Consider the following 25,285-nt stretch of genomic DNA (forward strand, 5'->3'; position numbering starts at 1 on the left):
GTACTGGAAAAGCTTGCTGCACTATTTTCAGAATGCTCAAGGACTCAAAAGTGGCCATAGCCTGGAAAAACGCCACATTATCCTGATTCATAAAAAGGGAGATACCAAGGAGCTCAAGAACTACAGGCCCATCAGCCTACTCTCAGTTGTTTGCAAGCCGTTTGCCAAAGTTATAGTTAGCCGCAAAGGTGACAGCCGGGGTTCCCAACAGACCAGGGAGCAGGCTGGGTTTAGGAAACGATACTCAACCATGAATCGCATCCATGTCGTCAATCAAGTGATAGAAAAATCCGCAGAGTACGCTAAACCCGTTTACATGGCATTTATAGACTATGAGGAAGCGTTTGACTCAATACAAACCGCAGCCATGCTAAAAGCATTAAAAGACCAGGAATAGAAGAGACCTACATAAGAACCCGCCGCGGTGGCTCAGAGGCTAAGGCGTTGCGCTGCTGAGCACGAGGTCGCGGGTTCGATTCCCGGCCGCGGCGGCCGCTTTTCTGATGGAGGCGAAAAGCAAAAACGCCCGTGTGTACGAGACTTCGGCGCACGTTAAAGATCCCCAGGTGGTCAAAATTATTCCGGAGCCTTCCACTACGGCGCGCCTCATCGCCTACGTTGCGTCGGCGCGTTAAACCCTACAATCAAAGACCTACATAAGACTTCTAGACGACATATATAAGGGACGTGCGGGCAGGATGGCACTTCACAAGCAAAGCGATAATTCTCCATTCAAAAAGGAGTAAGGCAGGGAGACACTATTACGCCAAAACTGTTCACAGCACGTCTGGATGGGGTATTCAGAAAGCTTGACTGGGAAAACACAGGATTAAGGATAAACGGAGAATACTTGAGTCATTTGAGGTCTGCGGATGACATAGTATTGCTGAGTGAGACTGCAGAACACCTGCAAAAAATGCCCGAGAAACTGCAATTAGAAAGCACTGCTGTGAGGCTAGAAATAAATATGAATACATCTGAAGTAATGAGGAATAAGCATGCCGTAAGCGGCCTCTTCACCTTAGAAGACGAAGCGCTGGAAGAAGTACGAGAATATAATTGCCTCGGTGGTTGGGGTTAGTGCTGACCCCAACCACCAGAGAGAAATCCGGCGTAGAACAGGTATGGGCTGGGGAGCACTCGGCAAGCACTCCCAAATAATGAAAAATAAGTCACCTATCTCCCTTAAAAGAAAATTATAACCAATTCATACTGCCGGTGATGGCATATGGAGATGAGACTTGACGACTTACTAAAAAACTAGAAAGCAAACTTAGGTCGGGTCAACGGCCGATGGAACGAATAATGTTAGGTGTAACACTCAGGGAGACACGAGCTACGTGGATCAGAGAACAAACTGGAGTAGAAGACATCATAGTTCAAATTAAGAAAAATAAATGCACTTGGGCTGGCCATGTAGTGAGACGAACCGACAACCGGTGGACAACTAGTGTAACAGAGTGGATACCAAGAGATGGGTCTGGAAGAAAGGGAAGGCCATTAACCGGATGGAGGGATGAAATAAGGAACTTTGGGTGTAAACTGGGGACTCGAGCAGCGCAGGACAGGAGCGGTTGGAGGTCAGTGGGAGAGGCCTTCGCCCTGCAGTGGACCTGAGCAGGCTGTTGTTGTTGATCATGATGATGAATTATCTCCAGCTACACCATTATAGCGACTACAGGTGGAACCTTCGCCAGATCTACATTTTTTGTTGAAATGCAGGGCGTTACACAGTTCGCCACCTTTCGCCAATTCCTTGTAGTTTTGTCATTTTTTTTTAATTTCAAAATTCTGTTCTACCAGTTATCTTCATTTACGCTATTATAACGACGATTACAGGTTGAACTTCCGCCAAATCTGCATTTTTGTTGAAATGCAGGGTGTTACACGGTCCTGGCTGTGGGGGTACTCGGCAAGGGATGCTACGCATTAAAAAGAGCGAAAAAGAACGTTGGAAATACGAATAAACCATAGAAAAAACGGACCAACCATGCACTGCGCCTTGCATCTGCAGATAAATGCATAATTGGCCAAGTAACGGCACTTAATGGCAGTAATGGTATAAATCTACATTATTGGTGAAAATAAGAAAAAAAAAACACTAAAAACAACAAAATTACCCGACGTCTTTGGCTACCCATAGCCAAATCTCGCTGTAACGGACTCATATTCTAGACAAGCGGCATAAGAATGCAACGCATTAGATAGACAACTGAGGCGTTTTGTTTTTTGTTTCAAAATGAGCCAGATCCAGGAACCGAAACTGAGTCGGATAAAGCTGCAGTGATAAGAAAAACTCGGCAACTTTCCCCTAGAAACGATGTGGCTAGAGAATAGTTGAGATAAGGCCCCGAAAACCTGTACGCGGATCGTAGCTCGTATCGAAAATGAACCAGATCCTGCTGTTTCAAGGATCACAGTGAGCCAAATGCATTTGCCCAAAAGGAGTTTGCTTTTGGCTTGAGTGTTCAGACGGTTTCGTGGGCATTTTCGGATTTTTTTTTTTGCGTTTCGGAGCTCGCTTATTATGAATTCAGACGGGAATTAGGAGATCGGCGACAGATCTCCCCCAGATCCATGACGAAGTGAACAAAATGAAACAGAGATGTGAAACAATGATTTCATTTTGCCTCCCCCGTTCCTGTGAAATAACTCTGGTTATATTTATTATTTTTTACTCCCATATTTACGATATCAGTACTTAACTACATAGCTTCCGCTTACAAGCCCTGGCAAATCTCCCTCGCTCGGAGAGTACGAACCACTTCACAGTTCTGAAGAATAAGATATGAGCAGCCTTCTTGTGAACCGTTTTGGAAATTCATGGCAAAGCAACGAAGAGCTTGCCTACTTCGTTAGTGCCTTGAGGCGTGCCCAAGATAATTATCCTAGGGAAGAATTCAAAAGCAGCAGCTAATGGTGCCAAGAGGACTCACCTACTCTCCATGTATAGTTCTACTGTTCTTGAGGCCCTGTTGCATATTGTTAATGCCTTTTCCACCTAAACGCAATCGACGATGTTTGAAAATCGATTTAAATAAAGTTTCGTGAGAATGCAGCATCACCTTGAGTGTTTCGATTCAGTATGAGCCAAATCCAAACTTATCACCCCAATATGGCTCAACTTCACGGATTATTTTTAATTACTTGTAGCCATAAACTTCCCCTAGATGACATGTAAAATATATCGTATAATAGTTTTGACGGCGCTGCATTTAGGTCCGGTAACAAACTTCCGCTTGTTTCTCAAATTCGCATAGGTGCATCTGGTTCATTTCGAAAAGAAAACGCCTCAATTGTCGGAGTTTCTGCAGACATCTTTCCCTTGCGAGAGTGACGCGTCCGGAGAGACCGCTTCACGAGAGTGATGCTCATTGTTTTCGGCACGTGGGGTTGGTGCGCAACGTGCGGCACGTGTTGGGCACCTTCCGAAAACAGCGGGGTTGCTGTGCGGCACAGTGGGCATGTGCGCGCAGGCATCAAGCTCCTGGTCACGCATCCAACGTGTGCTCCAAGATTTCCTTTGTGCACCGCAAGCGCAGGGCAAGTTGAAGCAACTCTCGATTCCGCGTCAAAACAACGTGCTTGCTTGGGAGATCGCCTGCGAAAGCAAAACAAGGCCCGCTTGCAGGTTGGCAAGCAAGAAGTCAGTGCAAGTTCCCCTCAGCGTATCATTTCAGAGCGGTCTTTGAACTGTTTGCAAGGCGCCCTCGCCAACCAAATGCGCGAACGAGTCGTCGAAGGTGTCGCACAGCGTAGAGAAATAAGCCCTAGTACATCTGCATGCCTGCAAAATGGCCCGAAAAAAAAAAGGAAGAGGGGGGTGGGGGAGAATTTTTAGGGTTCCCGTGGGCGGGATATACGCCAAAGTGGTTTCAACAGCTGGGCTGTTTAACCCAGCCGTAAGTCGTCCAACGCGAACAGAAAGCCCTCAACTGGAAAGAAAGAAAACGCCTCCCTTGATGGGAACCGAATCTGGGTCGCGTTATGAAAGCGGCGTCCATCGAAATTACATATCATAACGTTCCATGCGTACAGAATTATTTCGTTTGGGTTATTCGTAGCGTTGACTTTGGACTTGGTGCGGGTTCTAGCGCGTGCTAACGCGGTCCACTCGGGAGAGATGTGAAAGGCTGCGGACAAAACGATCCGGGCCTGCCAGTCGTGGAGAACTTTCAGTGGCAAGTTCGGATATCTAGTAACCCGCCGCGGTGGCTCAGTGGCTAAGGCGTTGCGCTGCTGAGCACGAGGACGCGGGTTCGATTCCCGCCGCGGCGGCCGCTTTCGCGATGGAGGCGAACAGCAAAAACGCCCGTGTGTACGAGGTTTTGGCGCACGTTAAAGATTCCCAAGTGATCACAATTAATCCAGAGCCCTCTACTACGACGCGCCTCGGGTTAAATCCTACAATCAATCAATCAAATCTATCTGAGGTGCAACAGCCTGGCCTCCGACGAAGAAAGATGGGCCGCCAGCTCTGCTGTTTCTCCAGCCTAGTGCAGGCTGCGCCAAGTTACTTTTTTATGCTAAGCTTTTTTTTTTGACTACTAATTCCGGTTACAAAGGGCTGGATGGCTGCCCGGCTAGCTGGCTTTCTGGCCCCCCCATCGCAAGCATAGACGATTAATTGTTTCTTAGTTTCTGGAAATTCCAAGATAACAGGGGCGCGCACTATGAATCCTTCCGAGAGCGCTTCATTTGGAAGATATATCAGAACTCAAGATTTGAAATTTCATCAGAGAGATTATTTGAGATTATATAAAGCGCTTCATCTGAGACAGTCTTAAGTTTTTGATCACCAAGTCCTACAACTCCTATATTTTATAACAACGCTTAATAAAAAAAAATCACGTGCTATTCTTAACCAGGCAACGCCCGCTTAATTTCCCGTCGCTGGTATAACTACACAAACATTTTTTTTTCTTTTCGTGGCTCTGCGCGCCATTTTTAAAAGTTATTCTTCCGTTCTTCAATTTCGAGCATAAGGACGGGTGTGTTGTCACCCTTCACCGCGGGAGATCAGACGCTGAAACGGATAACTCCTTCGGCCGGCCACAAGGTCACGGGTTCGACTACTAGCCACGCCGCTGCGGTAGAGGCTGAAAACTGAAAACACCCGCATTCTAGAGTAAATAAAACAAAAAAACCCAGGTGGTGCAATTTAACACCGACTTTCCGCCACAAGGCGACCCGCAAGTAGAAAGCACGTGTTTACCTGGGAAACTCAAAACCTCAAATATGCCGCATTTTCTCCTCACAAATCTCTCCACAGCTCTGTAGTTCAGCCAGAGAGTGACGGTAATCAAAAATGGACAAATGACCTGGGCAGAACGTGCGCTGGACAATGCGGCTAGGGTTTCCCCGTGTACCTCCTTTTTTGTTTTTTTGTTTTTTCTCCTGGCATAAATTGTCGCTTATTTATGCATTCTTGGTGCCTTTGTTGTCTACGCTCGACAGCCCGGCAGGCAGCGCCGCTCGCCGTTGTGTCCGCACTAACAAAGTACTCGAAAGGAGAAGGAAAGAACGCACGAAAGACGGGGTACGCCAGCCTGGAAACTTCAAGTCGCTAGGCGACGTGTACTCGTTCGCGACTCGGGCCCTCTCCCGCCCGCTTTCCCACTGACGCGCGTTGTTACTCCGCAACTGTTTCCGCACGCCCGCCTCAGTTATTTTCTGTCATCGCGGGGAATTGCCGAAACCAGAGACTGTCTTTCATTGGCCAAGGAGCTTCCCTTCTCGTCGGCTACCCAGTGTCTCTGGCGTGTGAGAATCACCACCGCCTCGTTTAACAGGCATGGGGGGCGGAACGATAAACATCGCGCTGGTCGACAAGATTCCCACCTCCTTCCCTTTAGTCGGGCCCTTTGATAGCTACTGTTATCTTGGACGGCGATCAAGGGAAACGCGCGATTTGCCTGCTGGCGTGACGCTTATCGTTCTGTGCGCAGGCCTATGAACTGAGGCGGTGTTGGCAAACCGACACACCCTGTAGCCTCCTCGCCGTCACGTAGTTTGCGCGTGCCATGCATCCCACAAAACTGTTAATTTAACAACCCGTCAGTGCCGCTTTTATAATTCCCGCCTGTTTCTTTCGCGCCTCTCTCTCCTCGTCCCTTCGGAGACACAGGTAGCCACCGGTTATAAATGCGACATACCCCCCGGAGAAGGTAGGCAGAGCAAGCAATAACAGCAGGTGCATCTCGCCTCAGCGAGCAAAACACCAGAAGCTATAGAGACAGCCGCCGTACCTGCCGCCAGAACTGTCATCGTGCTACCTTCCTTGGCCCAGCAAGCACAGTCGACTGATCGGAAGCGACTTTGTTCATCTTTTTCGACAGCTTCTTGAGCGGACCACCTCCTCTCGAAACAAGAAGAGCTCCGGCATCAAAAACTGCCAGCATGGTGTCGCCATTATCAGCAGTCTCGTCCCCCTTCACGTACGTCTCCGAGGTCTTCTCGTCTTACAGGGACCCGCGCACCCAGGGATGGGCTTCACGGCGGACGCGAGGTTCGTCTTTCCGCTGCTCGTCGGGTACGTGTACTTCGCCAAGTTCGCCGGACCCCGCTGGATGAAGGACCGCAAGCCGCACGACCTCAAGGGGGCCGTACTGCTGTACAACGCCCTCACGGTGCTCGCCAACGCGTACTTCGCCGTGCGCCTGCTGTCGCTGACGTACCTCGGCGGTGAGTACAACCTCTTCTGCCAGGGCATCAACTACCGCTCGCCGACAGAGACAGACATGACCATCTTGAGGCTGGCCTGGTGGTACAGCTTCGTCAGGGTCGCCGACTTCATGGACACCGTGTTCTTCGTCCTTCGCAAGAAGAACGCGCAGATCACGTTCCTCCACGTCATCCACCACTTTCTGGTCGTGTTCAGCGGCTGGCTGTTCTTGAACCTCGGCGGCGACGGCCATCCCATCTTCGGAGTCTGCGTGAACGCCATCGTGCACGTCATCATGTACTCCTACTACTTCCTCGCCGCCATCGGTCCCCAGATGCAGAAGTACTTGTGGTGGAAGCGCTACCTCACCGAGCTGCAAATCGCCCAGTTTGTCGGCCTCATGATGCACATGGCCATCACGCTCTTCTACGACTGCGGCTACCCGAGGTACCTGACGCTCATCGCGCTGCCCCAGGGATGTCTGGGACTGGGACTCTTCATCAACTTCTACATCAAGAGCTACAGGGCTCAAAGAAGAGTGGTCGTGAACCCCGGTAAAGATAGGAAGGAAAGATGAGCCAAGTTGAAGTTTTTGTGTGTTAGATATAAGTGGACGCTGCAAAGTGAACCTGTGATAGCAGTCAATGAACGGAGGCCGACAAAAACTGTGTATACGGGAAAGTGCGCGGGATTTTCGAATACGCACCTTTTTCCCTGCCTGTTATTTTCGTTTGGAATGTCTGTAACTGTTTCGTTCGACCGGGCAGGCGCAGTGTAGGTTGCCTGTCTTAAAGCTTCACACCGGGAATTTTCAGTGTACGCGCACACTGCACATCAGGTATACGTAGCGAGACTTTACCTTTAAGCTGGAAAATTTGGCGAAGAGAAATTGCACTGAAGTCGGCGTCATCTTTTCCTAGATTATTTTCAGTGTATCAGCTTATTTTGTCTCTCGCTGCGTGACAGCACTGACACTCCTATGTTGTGTCCCCGCGTGAAACGTTAGCGCACATGTGCACGCGAGTGATTTTTCTATGTCTAACGGACGTCTCTCAGGAGCGATGCACAGCAGGTCACCGAAATCACGACACTTCTGAAGAAATCGCGTACAATTTGCATTGGTATCCAGCTGCTAGCGTCGATTCCTGCTCTTCGTGTAGTCATGTTTGCTACTTCGGATGTGTGCTACACGCACGTGGAAAAGAGGAAATTTATTACCTAGTTGTGCTAGCGGTTACGCGCGCACTCTGAACAAAAGTAACTCGGCAGCGTAGTGAAAATTCCGTAAATTCGTCCTTGTCGCGTTAACTAACTAAGCCGGTGCCTTCACACGTATTGCTAGTGATATCCTGTTTATATTGTTCATCACGTTTATACTATTCTTCATTCGTGCATTCCAGCCATACTACGTTTTTGTTATTTCTGTTTTGGTGTTTATATGTAAAAAATTGTGAATAAAGTTAGCAGTAAGCGCTTGTTTCAAGTTTTCATCATCGTCTGCTTCTTTTCGTTCACGGTGAAAATTACGGCAAAAATACAAGCACAGAAGTAAACGATGTTTGAGTTTTTATTGAGACGCCGTCACTGTTGTGTAAATGTGAACAAAACGCTGTCGACATAACCCTCACGCGTCGTACCTCATATTGTCAGGTCGAAAGAGCTGCGGTCTCGGCGTTTAGTACGTCAAGCAAACGCACCATGCCTGTTAACACCGCTTTCATTTTGCTATCCATGCGACGTTACCTGCCTTTATGGTATGCAAAGGTAATATGCATACGAAGCCCTAGTATTTCTGTTTAAGCAGACGCTTGAGAACTATTGTCGCGCTAACATTAGGCGTCCGAAGAGATGTTCGTTTTATTTGGCGTGATATATGCGTTATCAGATTGCGCATTTTGTATTTTCGCTGTGCAGTGGTTTTAGCATTGCTGACAAGTTTGGGCTGCGGCACAAATAAACCTCATATGTGCTGTGATGAATGTACAGACCCCATGTGAGCTTAGCTAGAGACACTTCGCATAAATGTTTAGTTAAAAAAGACGATTCGATTCAAAAATAGGTACTGGGCACATCGAATCGTATTCGCCCTCATGTTATAGTTTACACTAAGCTTTAAAAGTGTGTGCGTGTGACAGTGTGTGTCAGAGAGAGAGAGAGAGAGAGAGAGAGAGAGAGAGAGAGAGAGAGAGAGAGAGAGAGAGAGAGAGAGAGAGAGAGAGAGAGAGGATGAGGAGGAGGAGGGAGGGAGGAAGCGAGATAACACGTTTTTTAAACCTCTAAGTCCGGCGCAATAAATTCCACCCAGTCACCCCTTTTAGCCACCACCGTTTCGCCAGCTGAAATTAACGGTTACGCCTAATTTCTTCACGGGCGTGAATTACGCAACCCTTCTCGCCTGTGTGGCCTCAGTGCTTCTAAATACATGCATGGAGCGATCTTGGCTAGTTAAGAATTAGTTAAGTCATTAATTAATTAATTCCAAAAGGTGAACCTGCTCTTAACAAATCTAAAGACGTTTTGACGTCCGCGCAAGAGCGGAGACAAAGGAAACATAGTCGTTCCTTTTCTTGCACTATACCGCGGAGGCACGTCTTTGAGGGCGCTCGTTCGCGCCAAGCTTATTGTCTTCGCGCGTGGCGCGTCCGTCCAAATTGGCCGGGTGTGTAGCTCCCTAAGCACTCCGCACGAACGCAAACACAAAGCGCGCGATCACGCACGTATGCCTTCTGACTCTAGCTTCTCTGCATTCACTGAGAGCTCACTGAAAAGTTTTTCGTCAACAAGCGCGCGTTGTAGCAACCCACGGTTCCGCCAGCGTTATGCGTAGGGTTAGATAATCGCGCGATACAAAGTTGTTGCACGGAAATCGCGAGAGTTGTCCACCAATGCGTAGGCATTCTTGCGGCGCTTCGCTTCCTTGGTAACATTGGAAGAAGACATCTCGTCTCTTCCAAACCCCTTCCAAGCGATCCTATCAACATAGTCGGGACGCCATCCGATCGCTACTTCGGGGTTTCCCGAAACGCAGTTGCTTTGGCGCTTTGTATTTCTGTATTCTTTTTTTTTTGCTCTGACCTTGACGCGAAGACGGCGACGTCAGCAGTTTTTCGAAGGCCACCAATCATATGCTATTATTATACTATTATCGCATCTAGAATTCAGTTCGCGCTTTTTATAGTTAGCAACCCACAAAAGGCTTCCGTGTACTCGCACCCGTGACGCGCGAAAGTAAGCTTTCAAGACGGCCTGAGGCGAACGGTTCTCTTCCGTTCGTATCAATTTCTTTTGGTTTTCAATTCTTGGGCATTTCTGTGTAGATTAACCGAGAAAATTTGTCTGTTCGTCTGTAACGGTTGATTTTTCACACTTTCGCTGCAAGCGAAATTGCTATACCACACTGCAAGCGAAATTGCTATACCACAGCGTCCACGAGGCACTGGGCAGCTACCTGGATGCCTCAGGGCTCCGCCTGGCACTTGACTCTCTGGCACAGTGACTGTGTGAACTTTTACGAGTTTTCTTTTTTTGTTTTGTCCTTGCTCCAGACTTTGTGTGGGTGTGGGAGTGTTTGTAAACTTGTAAATATGCCCCTCTCTCCCCTGTGTTCTGTAAATATGTCACCTCTATCATCTGTCTCTCCTCTCTATGCATCTGTCATCCTCTGCCCCAACTCCCACACCAGCTGGCGTTCCGGTGTCCACCCCTAGGTGTGACAATTTACGCCTGCTGGTGGTCTTTCCTTTCCTTTTTCTTGACAATAAATTGATTCATTCATCTTCTTGTATTGTCCCAACAATGTATTCTTGTACCACAGTGAATGCGACTTTAAAGAAGCTCGGTTTGCAACGTTACATAGGCATACACGGGGTTTTTGGAGGCACTGAATAAAAGGCTCAAGGGCCGTCATGCTTCGTTATCAGACTCCCTGGGAAAGCGACCCCCCCCCCCCCCCCCCGCCCTCCCCCCTTAGCAATGCATTTGTGCATTGCAGAAATTTGTCCGTGGGAAGGGAGGTATTCGTCTGCAACACTCTCGCTCGCACTCGACGTTTCCGACGTGTCGGAACGGCAGCGACTCGCAGAGCTTGACGGTGGCGACGTGGCAGCGGGTAGCGAGGTGCACACTCACCGCTCGCTTCTGTTCCCGTCGTCCTGGACGCCCTTGTGCTGTGTTGGCGGCCAAAGGACTGCGGGCCCCTGGTTGTGAGTCAGGCACTCCGCTATGCTATGTGCTGCTCTTGAGACTGCGCAAAGGAGAGTGCGAGAAAAAAAGGGTAAATGTTAGATTCGCGAAGACAAATTTAACATCAACAATGTTTTGTACTTATTTTTTACCCCATTCAGAGGAGTAAGAAACGTAGAAGCATAAATGGATGCGATAATTCCTCAAAACTATGAACTCGAACCAATTGGTTTAACCGATAACGGTAACGAAAAAGCTTGGGTTCCAAAGCAGCTTTGTTAGGAACATAATTGTTGTAGTGTGGAATAATACATCACTTCGCTCTGGAGCTTTCGCGAGGAACGATTGCTCGGAAATCTAGCGAAACCGTTTTTAACGAGGTGTTTCGCGTGCGGCCCGTTCTAGCCGATATGATACAACAGCGCTACAACCCATTCTATACTATAAATAAATGCCTGTAAATGCTTCCTCAAGCATTGCCGAGTGCAAACGCCCGTAACGCTTTACACTGGAGGTGTAACGAAAGCCAAGACGCCCGAACCGAAAGCTCCGATTGCAGGCGCAGAAATTTGGACCTGCATCTAGTGCAAGACGATCGGAAATCAGTGCTATCTGCAAGCACAGTTCCTTCTGTAGATAGTCAGCTCAAATTTCGCGCGCCTGCTAACAGAAGCTCCGAACAGGTTGGTGCGGGCAACGCTCCCGGATGTCAATTGACGCTGTTCGCGACGAACACCGTGAAACAGATCGAGGCTGCAGAAGAAGTATAAAACGTTTCGTCCAAGCTTTTACGCATGATTGATTAGCAGTCACAGGTCACGGCAAACGGGCCTGCCTGTTTCTTGACAGCACTTCGTGTATAAGCGGCAACTTGAGATCTAAGAAAGGAAAGGCCTGCATAAAGGACTGAACGATGTTGCGTACTGCGACTGTCAGCGGCAGTTGTGAACACAAGTGTGCTATCAGCAATGGTCTTGTACGACGAGCGAATTGTGGGCAGGGAGAGCGGTGAACGGGGACGTAATGGCTGACAGAACAAATGCCACTCACAAAATGCACTTAAAATTGCGCCGTTTCTTCTGTCACCTACAGGAACGTAAGAGCCTATTCGAAATAGCCGTCTGTTGACTTAGTTTGCGCAATGTGACATCTACGGTTTCTGAGATTTGTGAGGTTGACGAGAAAGCACCCGAGCAGCGTTTATCTGATAGCTCTCCGTTATGCTCTCGGTACGTCACCATTTCTCATTTTACTTCGTTTACTGGGACGCGCGCAGAGTGTCGCGAAGTGTTGGTTCCTGCATGTTTGAATTAAGCCACAAACGAGGGGCAAAGGAGAGGCACCAGCAGCAACCGGAACCACAAGAGCAAGAAACAGCAACTGCACGAGGCCAAAGCGGAGACTTCTACGGGTTACAAGGGTCGGCCCCAATCGCGGTCAGCTTCACGTGGGAGCCAACATCGCTCGAGATCGCCTCCCCGGCTCACTGAGCATCGAACCTCCGGAGGCAGCAAACAAAACAACAAGGTGAGCTGGGCTGACGTGGTCTCGCACACTGCTCCACTCGCGTTTGGCAGGAAAGACTCTCCACCCCTTTCGAATCAGGAAGTCCATAAGGCAGAAAGTAATAAAATAAAGGAAACGCTAGAAATAGTAATTGCGGAAAACAAGGCTCTGAAGGCAGAAATTACTAAGCTCAAAAGTCCACGCGTGGACACGGCGACCTCACAGCAGCGCAGCTCCTAACAGGACTCAGTCTTTGCGCAGACCGTCCCTTCCAAAAACACCATTAACGACGATATAGAAGTTGAATCCCCGTCTGTTAAACGTAAGGCACAGGATGCGACCGTGACCCCTATGCGGCCACCCAAAAAGGCAGGGTCCCCCTCATTCGTAACGATGGGACAACTAGAAGAGAAGTTAAGCCATTTGAACGAAACTCTCGCCGATACACTCACAGGGAAGTTCGAAGCCTTGCTCACGAAATTCACAGAAAATGTAGGCAAGCAGATCACTGCCCTTACTGCAAGAACAAGTGAGCTGGAGGCGGGAGAAATTTCGAAGCACAGCAATGTACTCTGAGGTTTTCATTGATTTCCTTAGACGTCGGAAACGTTGGAGACCGAAATCCTAACGGTTGCTCGGAGGGAAAACAGTATATCGAAGGCGAAAACAATAGGCTTTCAACTGAAAGAAACGGTGAACTGCGTTCTGTAATATTCTTGACTGACGACAATCAAACAAACACGCTACAAAATAGTGCGTGTTTTAAAACCGCAAAAAAAAAAAATCCCCCTCATGTAGTTCATTCTTCCTGTGTGCCGCTAACGCGACGTCACTGTGAGCGGCACAAGTTTGTGCGTAAGCGCGTGACCGCACAAATAGAAACAACCTGATAATTTGCGACAGAAAACTTCACCGCGCAAACATTGAACGAGAGAGCAGGGTTCACTAAAAAATGTTTGTTTCCTTACACACAATGTTAAAACGCAATGGGATGTATTGCGGTCACTCATTGGGCTACTGGGGTTGCTGTAAACCTATTTATTGCATAGAAATGTCAAGAACGCTTTTGTTTAGACTGGTCGGCTTCTCTTTTTTGTTGCGAATGTACTCTCCCGCCCAGACGGGATTCTGGCGTGCTCTCAACGTCACGAACCGATTTATACACTCCAAGAAGAGTTGATTTTCTTACGCAAATATAAACATCAGGTCATACTGAAAGACCGAAAGCGCAAGAAACGCGTGTGTCGCATTTTATTGTGTCACACGCAGCTAAAAAAATTCACGCATTTTCCTCTCTCTCTCTGTCCACGAAGTGAATCATGACGAGCGGGCGAAGCAGTGGGGATAGTTCTTACCGTAAATCACCCGTGAGAGTGCTTACTGCTACTAAAACGATTTCCAATCCAATCCAATCCAATCCAATCCAATCCAATCCAATCTTATCCAATTTAATCCAATCCAACCAATTTAGATCCAATACAATCAATCCAAATCCAATCCAAATTCAATCCAATCCAATGCTGATCGCGCATGCGCAGCACGGCTCTGCAGGAGCACAATCTCCCTCCCTCTTTCTCTCTCTCTAACCTTTTGGGAACCTTTTATTTTGTTCTTGTTAACCTTTTGTGAACCTTGTGTTCACAGATGTTTCGATTTACACGGTGCTGTGCCGTGAGCACGGACGCCGGGCGGACAATTGCCTCGGCCTTAAGGTGCTTCGCCCCTAATAACCGGAGTGAAGAAGCGGACATGACGCGGGGCAGCTACAGAAAAGAAAGTAGGGAAGGAAGAAAAGGATCAGCGTACGCCATGTACTTTCTAGCATTCAGCTTCAGTCTAATGCGAAATACAGTTAATCTTTCTTTTTTCTGGTGTTGGACTCATTTCTCCAACAGCGTGCTTGTCCTTGAGTGTGGTTTTGCGACTGAGTGGTTTTCCTGCGACTTCAGGGGTGCCGGTTTGGGATATGGAAACTGTCTAAAACGCCAATGCCTGACATGCGCTTGTTATTTTGTACCTAATGACTGTTAAGTCATGAGCAAATCTAATGCCGAAACATGTATACAAGCCGGTTCCCACGAAATACAATATTATGGAAAGTAGGTGTCAAATACTGGCTTGCTCGGAATATCGCTACCGCTGGATGTTATTAATGTAAACATTTGTGCCATATTTTTTACTTATATTGTAAAGAATTGCGCAATAGTGCGTTCTTGTTTATATTCCTTCATTCGCTTTTTATTTGTCCATTGCTGTGCGTATACGCGGTGCACGGTATGTAGCGACAAGAAGGGCCGACACTGCAAAACACCAACATTACCATCACAAAATATTGCCGAGAGTAGAGACGCACGGCATCGTAGGCTTACAAGCTCTATTTTTACAAGCACGACGGTGTACAAGGCCGGGCGAACATTTTTAGAAGGCAACCCTAACAAGCGTGCAGGAACGCTTACCGAAGACGTTGTCCAGTTGGTTCGTCCTTGTAAACGCCGTCTCCGGCAAAAATAAAGCACGCAAACCTGAGATAACAATTGGGAAGGGAATCGAGTTCCTACTATTTCGGTGCGCACCCCCCCCCCCCCCCTTCCCCCCTCCCTTCCCGACCTCGTCGCTAATGCGGTATTCAAACGACGGGCGGCGTCTGCCGGTCGGATGCGTGAAGTCTTGAGCTCTGCCTAGACGGCCGAGTCAGATAAGCAGGGGCCGAATTCTCTAAAACGACGGGGCGTCGCTTTGAAACGACGGGGTAGCGCCATGCAAATGCATGTGTTCTGGGGTTGGGGCCGTCGCTTTGGGGTTCTCTGAGGTATGATGAGCCGCAGAAAAGCGCTGTGGCAAGGGCGCAAAGCGACCCCCCCCCCATGCAGGGAACCCCAATGCGACGGCCCCAACCCCAGAACACATGCATTTGCATGGCGCTACCCCGTCGTTTCAAAGCGACACCCGTTTTTTAGAGAATTCGTCCCCAGGTGGCAGAGCGGAACAGACGGGCGTTTAGATTCTGACTATACTCGGTTACAACTCAAGAACGGCACCACCTCATGTAGTGTATCACTCCGCCAAAGCGCCGGACCTGTGACGTCAGTGCGCGCGCGTTTTGAGAGGGGTTTGCTATGAATGCGTGATATCGTCTGCCTTGTCTCACACAGTTCGTTTGTCGTCACTGGAGTCGTTTATAAGCATATTAAGTCCAAAAAATCACGGAAACGGCTCACGCCATGTTCAAAATATTCCCAGTAACGCCCATCTTGCGCCGCGCGGAGAAACATCCGGCTACGGTGATAAGGCACACCGGCAACTTCCGGTGCCGTTCTTAAGTTTTCACCGAGTATAGTGTTGCACACGAGCGACCGTGCTCAAATCTGTGCTGAACAACTTCAATATTCGCAGAGATTTCTGCGAGGGTTACCCGGAAAAGGCACGGCGAATTTTAGAGCTGTAGTTTGAAGTTCTCTCATCTGCTGAAAACAGCAGTATTCGACTATCAAATGAATGGTGCATTATATAAAGACGCCACGCATTATTATAAAACGTTTTACAGGCAGTGGGAAAATTGAGCACCTTGCGGAGGTCTTCTCACGTATGGACGGCGTTTACAGACGCACTTCAAGCGTTGGTGGTCTGCGGGATCACGCGTGGCTCCCTTGTTTCCCTGAACCCGAAGCACGGGCGGTGTTATTACACGCGACCCGGATAGACGAGGCGAATTAGGACGAACGATGACAGGCACGGAGATAAAGGCTGTGCGCTGGGGAAGCTGCGTTACAGCGCGTGCCTTCCTCTCCCGGCGTTCGATCGCTGTCTTTGAAAGGACGACAGCCATCAATATATGGTGGGCGCCAAGAAGGACTCATATGCGTGCTCCCGTTCTCCCGCGGCATGCTGCCCATGCGCAGCCTGTTTTGTTTATTGATGCCGCAGTCCCAACGTATACTTCAAAAAACAAAAAAAGTCCGAAGAGCGCAAGCACACCGCACGGCTGTGTCGCCTCCATGCACGCACGCACACACACGCACACACACACACACACACACACACACACACACACACACACACACACACACACACACACACACACACACACACAAACGCACACACACACACACGCACACACACACACGCACACACACACACACACGCACACACACACACTGAGTGGTGAGTGAAGCTCGTAAGTGGTGTACCGGCTGGCACTGATCACCGCTCATTGATATCAGAGAAGCTCAGATTCTCTGAATTTGTAAAAAAGAACGCCGCTACTCAGCAAAATACTTGAAAGAATGTTTGGTGCAGATCTGGGATAAAAGCAAATAAAGAGGATCGAGGAATAATCCTTCATAAATATTTACTGGAGAACAAGGAAAAAGGGCCCATCTCCCCGCGAGGGGGACTCGAGTAAATGCGTCGCGTAGGGGGTGGGTGTATTGCGTTAACGTTTAGTGTTTGGGGAGTTGGTGGTAGTGAATGCGTTGTATCAGCAGCTTCTTGACGTAGTTTGAATGAGTCAAGGATATAAGGCGCGTTCGTAGCCTTCCATTCTGTGTCGGCTTTGTGGCGCAGTGGGTAGAGCACCATGTACCTTACGTTCCGCCCGCAGGGTCGTGGGATCGAAACCAGGCGCCAGTAAGTATTATTTTTTTATATAGTGTAGGGGGAGGGGTGCGGACCTGTTGTTGAGAGCGAGGAGGGTAGCGTGATGCGGGAGAGGAGGAGTGGGGGAGAGAGCGCGCCTGGAACGGCTGTTGCGGACGCCGAGGCACGCCGACAACGCCGGGTGACATCGTGAGTTAAAGAACTGCATTTAAAATAAATGTCCTTATGAAGAAGTTAGCCTTGGGTAAGTGTCATTATTCCAGGACACCTTGAGACCATCCGGCTTCTTGGGCTCTCTTCAGCAGCCAGAGCTGATCGTCAGGGGACGAGCTGGACGGGGCTCTCTACCAGTGCTCAGGGGAGGGGAAGGGCAGAGGGGGGGGGGAGTTAGGTTGAGGTACTTATCACAGCCCCACATAATACGGTAGAGGGTACTGTTACGACTGAGCCCGTCGCTGGGCTTCATGTCATAACTCCTCGGCTGTGCGGCGAAGCAACTACGTGCGACTTTCACGTCGAGACGCGCCCCACGGACACAGATGCCCCGCGATCGCAGGGGAGTCCTCCTCTCTCCCCTCTCTCGGACTCAGCGTGCGCCGCTACTACCGACTGCTCACGAACTCTGGAAAGAGTGTTGTGTGTGTATGTGACGTTCATGGCGTGTGCACAAAATAGAGGGAACGCTGTTTCGACCGTTAGCGCTTTGGGTATAAATAGACCCCGCTCAAGCGCTATAACCAATTCCTGTTTGAGCAGTGAATCAATGCTGTCACTCTGCTCCAGTCCTGTTACCTCGCCCGTCGGGGCGTTGTTCTTTGGCTTCGGCTCACCTCTCGCTATGAAGTAAACAGTTACGTTAGCCTACGGCTTCTGGACTTCTTCACGGCTGCAACAGCGGCTGGCCGCTCGCTTCACAACACGCTACCACACGTATGTCGGAGGCGACGGAGCTCGGCTCGGGTCGGCCCTCCCGGTCGCAACAGTACCCGGAGCCTCGCAGAGGTGGCATTGCGAGCAGTACGGGGTGGGGGCGCGAATGTGGGTTCCAGTTGGGTGGTGAAATGTGTTGGTTTGGATGCCTCGAAGGTGGCGTTCTTGTTCTTTTGTGAGGTTTTTGTGTGGAGGGGTGTATATGGTTCACTCCAGACGGTAGTACTGCGTTATTACTTTGCAGGAGAAAAGGGGACAGACATGCCACTGCTCGCGGAACTCCTGACTAGCCCGGTATGTCAGATATCGGGAGGCTGCGTCTGTGTATACCGTAGTGGAGTTGTGGCGGTACCGTTTGAAGACAGCTTTCACTCTGTCGTCTCTGCGATCCTGGTGGTGTGTGTCAGATGAATGTTCCGGGGCATTGGGGCCACATCAATGAATTGGCTAATCTTATGAGCTGAGTCGCATCGGCCTGGGGGTGTTGAAGCGGTGAGCGCAGGCGCAGTTGGTTCAGAATTGTGCTGCCGGTGGAGGTGGAGCTGAGACGTAATAATTGGTTGACATGATGAGCTTCGGGGAGTTCAACCAAGGTATTATAACTCCAAAGTGTAGGAGTTTCTGTGATCAGGTGATGACATGCAGTCCCAACGCCAGCTTGTATGCCTTGCGTATGATAGCTTCTACCTTGTGCTTTCCAGCCTTCGAGAGCACAGCGTATGTGAGGGCGTAGATAACCCTACAGATGGCAAAGGCTTCGACTAGCCTTAGCACATCCGCCTCTCGCATACCTCTCGTTTTTGTACCGACCCTGCGGATCATGTGGCAGCCTTTGCTCCGTGGTGTGCTTGAGCCTCTCCAGTAGTTTGGTGTTGGAGCGACCCGCTTGTAGAAGCATGCCCAAGATTCTCACTTGCTGAGTTGACCATCCACTTGTAGGCAGATGGTTTGCGACCCAGAAGGGAGGGCAGCGCACACGCTAGGCCACACCGTCGTGCGTATTGACTGACAATGTCGGCCGCCCATTGTAGGTTGCTGTCCATGCCCCCCACTGACCCATGAGTGGCGTATATGGTGATGTCATCCGCATATAATCCATGGCGTATGCATGGTATGGCAGGCAAGAGGAGAAAGCGTTTCAAAAATATGTGCAATCTCAAGTATGCGTAAAATAACCAGAATAGAAGCAAACGCACACTCTTTAGAAAAATTGCTCTTGTAAATATCGAAGAAAAATAAGTCCCTACAACGCGATCAACGGACCATTCTCAAACATAATTGCACGAGAAATTGTTTCAGAGAAATTGAGTTCGTTTATGATTATGCGTAATAAAAACAATAATAGGAACATCGACAAACCTGTAATTGATTTCAACTGTTCACTTTGTTGGTTTATTTTTTCGGTCAATCCCTGGCACACCAGAATCCCTTTTTGTACCAAAATCGCCCTGCAGTTCGGGTGCCCAACTGTCCGTGTGTTGATATTTCCCCGCATCGACATTCTGTGTAAACATAACCAAATAAAAACGTGTTATTATGTTCCTTACGTTCCGTAGATATTGTACTGTGTTCTAATTGATTGTTTGCGTTATTCAACGATTCGTTATGGCAATTTTTATTTGAGTAATTGTTGGCAATGAAGTTACTTCTTCACAGCGTAGCTGTATATCTTCTTGTGGTCCGTCAGCAAGATTGTTCAGAAGAATACGCTTTGCGGCAAAGCGAGATTTCGCCGAATATCAACACATGGTTCTCGTTTTTTGCCGCCATCAAAAAACAGCCGCAGCGGCCGGCATAAAATCGGCGTCCTTGGTATCAGCAGCACATGCGCAACGCCTTGGCAACCGAGCTACTGCAGCAGGTTAACCAGCAACCCTAATAACATGGTTCATTTACAATTATTCGTCAGCCTCAGAAGCTGTTTAGCGGTGCTTCTCTATCGGCAACCATCGTGCACGACGGCTTTCATCGGCACGCTGCGATGGGTTTTTTTTTTTTTTTTGTTCTGTCGCCCTCCGTCACTGCATTCGGGGTTTTCCCAAGCGCGGGTCAATAGCAGTCCATTTGCTCTCCGTCCCGACAAGAAGATGGTTGCTGTGGTTGGTAAATGTAATGACTTGCAATGCTTGCAATGCTTTTGAGATGCAGGCGTTCGCTAGCAAAGCCGGTCGTGTTGCGAGCTGACTGCGACAACGCCGGCGATACCGTGACGTGGTGCAGTTGCGTTTTCTGCCCGACGCCGGTGCTGTGCGCCGCCCGCCAGTTGCCTTCACTAGCAGACGACGCTTCAGCTGCCGCTGAGAGCCTCTGGGACGCTCGAAGAATCCTCGTTCCCGTGCTTAAATTTCGCGCCGTTGTGCGTAGTTGCCTGCGTGGAAACGTCACTTAAATTGTTGCCCATACGTTCCTCGATGCGTGTGCGAGTTGAGCGGATATGTTCCGCCGTGACAGAGACGTGGTTCAGATCACTCCCGGGACTAAAGGACGACTGATATCCGTCGGTGTGGCTGCGCAGTTTCTGCCCCTATTCACTGCCTTCTGAACTGCGGTGAAAAGAGCATCCCTCCTGTCTGGAGCTTCGAAAGGTGACATCTGGTTGGTTTTACCATTTGAAAATTATATGGTGGTGGCCAAGTTGGCCACAACAAAACTTTTGCACGCCAGGGCCAATAGTGCGCGTAGGGTCTGTTTTTGTGCCAGTCATAGTGGTGATGGAGGAGACTGCAGGTGAGGAGCAACTTAGGGGACACGATCTGGTACTTGTGCGTTCACTGATGTTGATACACGGAGTTTCCTGCGGAAGTTGCGTGCCACCGGCTGGCTTGAAGAATGGATCACCATGGAACCAAGATTGCCGGTAAGCTTACTATTTCAACCACCATTTTTCCTTGAATGGAAACTGCATAATCCACTCATGGGAATTTAATAATACCCAAACTAGTTCCAGCAAGCGGATTAGGGAAATATCATGATTTTTTGGCACCTTGTTGTGCTTCGTGTTCCGTGACTGTGTTTGTGAATTACCCTGACATATATCATCAGAAAGCAGTGTCAGCAGATGGGAAGTTATTGTAGCGGCCGTACAACCCTTATGTTTTCTTGCGATTCGAAACCGGTTACTGCGGTCGAAAATGGCCCTCATAAACTCTCAAAATTCTACCCATACAAATATATGGAACTTATAAACCTCACGAACTGCTAGTTATAACACCGGTGACGCCGGGATATGGCGAAGTTGGCCCGCGAGTGCAACGTCTTTGCGTCAGGTGAAGTGCTCCGTGAGCGGCGCGCAGGCGCTTCGCCACTGATGTCGAGACACTGGCTTGCTTTGCGTGGCTTCGTTTGGAGGCTGCTCCTTTCTTAGCAGCACCGCTTCGCGGACTGTCTTGCGCGAGGGCTTTTGAATACGATACTTCAACCCGAAAACTTTGCTCTATCGTCTGTGCGAGTCAGGTCGAGTGGTGAGCGTGAGCGCGAAAGCTCTTAAGGAAAAATATAATTTTTTTTAGCGAGTACGAGTGGGCGGTGGCAAATTTTGCCGAGGTCTGAAGGAGAGAGAGATAACACTTATAAAACAACGCTTTCGTCCAGCGGTTTCGCCGCGGATGCGCAGGTTCCCCTTTTGACCGGATACATACCCCAGCTGAGACACACCCCTCGAAGCACATCGTGGGATTGGCCGGGCTCGCTTTCGGGGCTGCGCCCCCCTTTTTCAATCGTTCTTCTCACGCATGAGCGGGGGCGGCCGCGGCGGTTGCGGCCGATCGACTGATCAGCAGCCGACCACCCCCGCACCGTCCCACGCATGCGCCGCTGGGTCGTCTCGGGCTACGTCACTCGTCTTGCGCCGCGTTCGTCGTGAATGAAAGCGAGGCCAGGCCTGCTCCTGTGAGCGTTGCACGGTACCGAACGGCTTTGGGCCGTGATCGGCAATACAGCTACATCAAAGGTTCACCAGGCGAAACCACGACTCAAACACACTAGGCCCAGCTTTTGTTTTGCATATCCAAGGTTAGCAGAGCTAAGCCGTAGCCATGTTACTTATATAGGTATGGGTGGAGTGATTTCAAGTAACCATGAAAGCGCGCGCATGAGGAATCTCGTCCGTGGTCTCAGTTGGCATTCAGCTTCTGTGGAAGCATTTCCGGATACTGATTCTGCAGCAAACAGCTGCAGCGAGTCCGATGTCTATGTTGGGTCGCCATCCGCAGAAGAATCTCCGATGAACCTAGCTAGGGCAAACCCAATCGAGCTCTCATCTCACATGAATATGCTTGAGGTCCTGTGCAAGTTGCTCCAAGTGCAAGGCCACAGTCAGGCCCGTAGCCAGGAATTTTTTTCGGGGGGGGCCGACTCGCTGTAGACCTTGACTATTTGGAGAAAGTACCCATTTTCAGTGATTATTTTTGCTAAAAAACGCAGTATGTAAATTATTTGAGTTTTTAAGGGCTATTCCGCTCTTTTATATCTTTAGTTTGAAAGTAATCTTCCAAATAGTACAATATTTTTATACGGACAATATGTCTCAACAAATCCCGCTTATAAAAATAAAACTACGTTACTCAGGCCCAAAAATAAAAGGACGAATAGGCGAAATATTTTTTTACGTTTTTATTTCTGAATATAACAGGTTAAAACCACTGCAGCAGAAATAAAGTGGGTTGAGGTGGAGGAAAACGGGGACCGGTGTCCACTTTTTTGAGGTGTGGCGGTCTTGAGGCCGGCTCTGCGAAGAAGCGGCCAGGTCCTTCTTCCTTAGAGCACTGAATAAATGCCTGCCAGAGCCGAAGTGTGTACGATGGGCCGATGTGCGATCGCGGATCGATCCACTCTCGGAAAGTGCGAGGTCGATGTCCGCCGAGGGACTGAAGTGATGCGTCACGGAGCGCTGCAAAAGCATGGCAACTCCACAGGAGATGCTCGGTAGCGCCTCTTGCAGGGCATGATGGGCACGATGGGGTCATGTATCAGCGAGAGTTAATGAGGTGCAACAGTGCTGGTGAGAGTCGTTAATAAGTCTGGGGTCGACAAAGACGTACCGCCTCTACACTCCGGAGGGTACTGGGCGGACGGCGACAGATTTCCTTTTATCGAAGCACGCTCGAGAGCTTCAGCCGACGTGTGGCTTTGAACGCTATGGGGTGATCCTCCGCACTGGCGCCTTAAGATGGGGAGCCTAAAACACAAGTCTCCGTGCCTTCATCGTAAACGTTGCAATTACATTGCTCACGTCCACGGACTCCCTGTAGAGCGACATCAAAGCCAACCCATTCAACCGTTCCTCAACAGAGCTGTTGCGAAGGTAGGTCTTAAGGCGCTTCAACGTCGAAAAGCTTCTCTCAGCTGCTGCTGTGGTGACAGGAAGTGTAGCAAGTATCCTGAGGAGAGTACTGATATTTGGAAACAGGCTGGTGTTGCACTGCTTCATGGCCTCGGTCGCATACCTTGGCAGCTCTTCTGAAGGTGTTGCTTGCCACTTCTGCTTCCATATTTCCCACTCCGCCTTGATCACTCTGAGGTTTTTCGGTTCCATGTCCGCCATGTAGAATTCTACTGCCGGTTGTAACGACTCAAAGCTGCTCTCGGCGGTGTAATTCGGTAGCACGAGTTGAAGACTCTTCAACATCGCCCTGTGAGCAGTAAAGCGCTCGTTCAATGCAGACTGTAGATCATCCAAATACGGGATAAAACAAGTCCGTCGGTAATATTCTTCAGGAGAAGAGGAAGCATGGTTTTCTCTGTACTTCTGTGAACCGATTTTTCTGGGAATCTCTGGCTGAACGCCGAATCCTCTCGCCGTTGCTTCACATGAATCGAAAATCTCCTTGAACTGATCAGTGGCATTTTTTCTGATGTCACTAAGCTGTTTCAGCACCAAGTCGATATGCTCGAGGGCGACGCTCATGTCGACGAAATTGCCTTGCAGGTACTGGGACAAACGAAGCGTAAGACTCAAAAACCTTTCGCTCACTGCGAGGGAGACGAGAAAGTTGAAGCTGCACAGACGAGTGTGAAGTGCGGAAGCAGTCGCATTTCTCCCTGTTTCACTTTCCATAAGGACTTCCAGCGACTCGACAATGTCAGGCAGCGCTTCACTGAAGAGAATCACGGCTTCGTGCCGCTCAACCCACCTAGTCTCGCAGTACTTATGAAGGCGTGAAAATGTGCGCGAAGAAGACTCGAGGTGCTTCTTGAGAACATCGGTTCTTTTCGAGGAGCTTCTGAAATATGTGCAAACTTCCCCAATCGTTGCGAAAGCGTTTCGGATGTCGCTTACCTTAGATGCATCGTTCAAACAAAGGTTTAGCGAATGCGAAGAGCAGTGCGTGTACACTGCTAAAGGATACACTTCGCGAATCAGGGCCTGCACTCCACGAAATGAGCCACTCATGACGGCGGCTCCATCATAGCCTTGACCTCTCATGCTATGAAGGTCTAAACCGAGACGAACAAGCTCTGTTTTCAACGTTTCCGCCAGACCTGATCCACTGAGATCTGAAACTGGTACGAAAGCGAGAAAATCTTCTTTGATCTCCATAGTTTCAAGCTCCACATACCGTACGCAGAGGGAGAACTGTTCAGTTTGTGTCCCATCAGTTGTGCCATCGGCGAGAACGGAGAAAAATCCAGACTTGTTCACAGCCTGAACGATTCCATCTTGAATTTGCTTGCCGATTATCGCAATCAGCTCATTTTGAATCGTCGGGCTTGTGTAGAGGGCATTTCCACCAGACGTTTTTATGTGCTCAGCAAGAACCTCATCGCCCCCCCTCGCCCTGTAGCGTAGCAGTGCTCTAAAGTTCCCATCGTTTTTTGCGGGTTCTTCTAGGGCAAGTCTGCCAGAATCTCTGTCTCCCCTAAGTGCGATTTCTTGTCGGCCACAAAAAAGTACCGTTTCAATGACTGTATGCAGCATTGCCTTGTTTTTTTCAGATTCGATCTTTGCTTGCTTGTTCAGCTGCAGACGAATGTTGTCCATTTTTCCGTGAGCCACTTCCAAAAATGAGTGTGCAGCGATCGTTGCGTCTCTGTGGTACTCTGTTTTTGCGTGGTTTTCGAATACTTCAAGGGCATTTTTCCACTTCGTGAAGGGTGAAGTCACGAGGCTCCGTGCAGTTTCATGGGAACCTTTTCCTGTTCCGGATTTCATGGAAAATAGGACGCAGACCTTGCAGAAGGCGCCTTTTTGGACGTCTGAGTAAGCGAGCCACTGGAAACGTTGCAACCAGTTCAACTGGAATTTTCGTCTTTTCCCGTCCTTTGACACGGAAACCTCGAAATCGTGTTTAGAACAAGGTGTCCACGTGCTCGTGTAGACACGTTCTTTTGTGTCATCGGGAAGGGTCGAGCAGCCTACGTACATTCCAATATCATTTTCTTTAGGCGGTTCATTCAGCTTCACAGGAA

The 25,285-nt window shown here is 49.3% G+C and overlaps 1 protein-coding gene and 1 pseudogene across 2 annotated transcripts in view; both read left to right on the forward strand.

Annotated features, from left to right (window-relative positions):
* Nucleotides 1–25,285, forward strand: part of LOC144153913 (uncharacterized) — a 444,120-nt gene that overhangs the window by 264,150 nt on the left and 154,685 nt on the right. The gene's annotated exons all lie outside the window — the stretch shown is intronic.
* On the forward strand, nt 5,995–8,152 carry LOC144151546 (very long chain fatty acid elongase AAEL008004 pseudogene; annotated as a pseudogene).

Source organism: Haemaphysalis longicornis, unplaced genomic scaffold, assembly GCF_048455015.1.
Source record: "Haemaphysalis longicornis isolate Haplotype H1 unplaced genomic scaffold, Haemaphysalis longicornis Haplotype H1 scaffold_9, whole genome shotgun sequence".
In the NCBI taxonomy this organism is placed as follows: Eukaryota; Metazoa; Arthropoda; class Arachnida; order Ixodida; family Ixodidae; genus Haemaphysalis; species Haemaphysalis longicornis.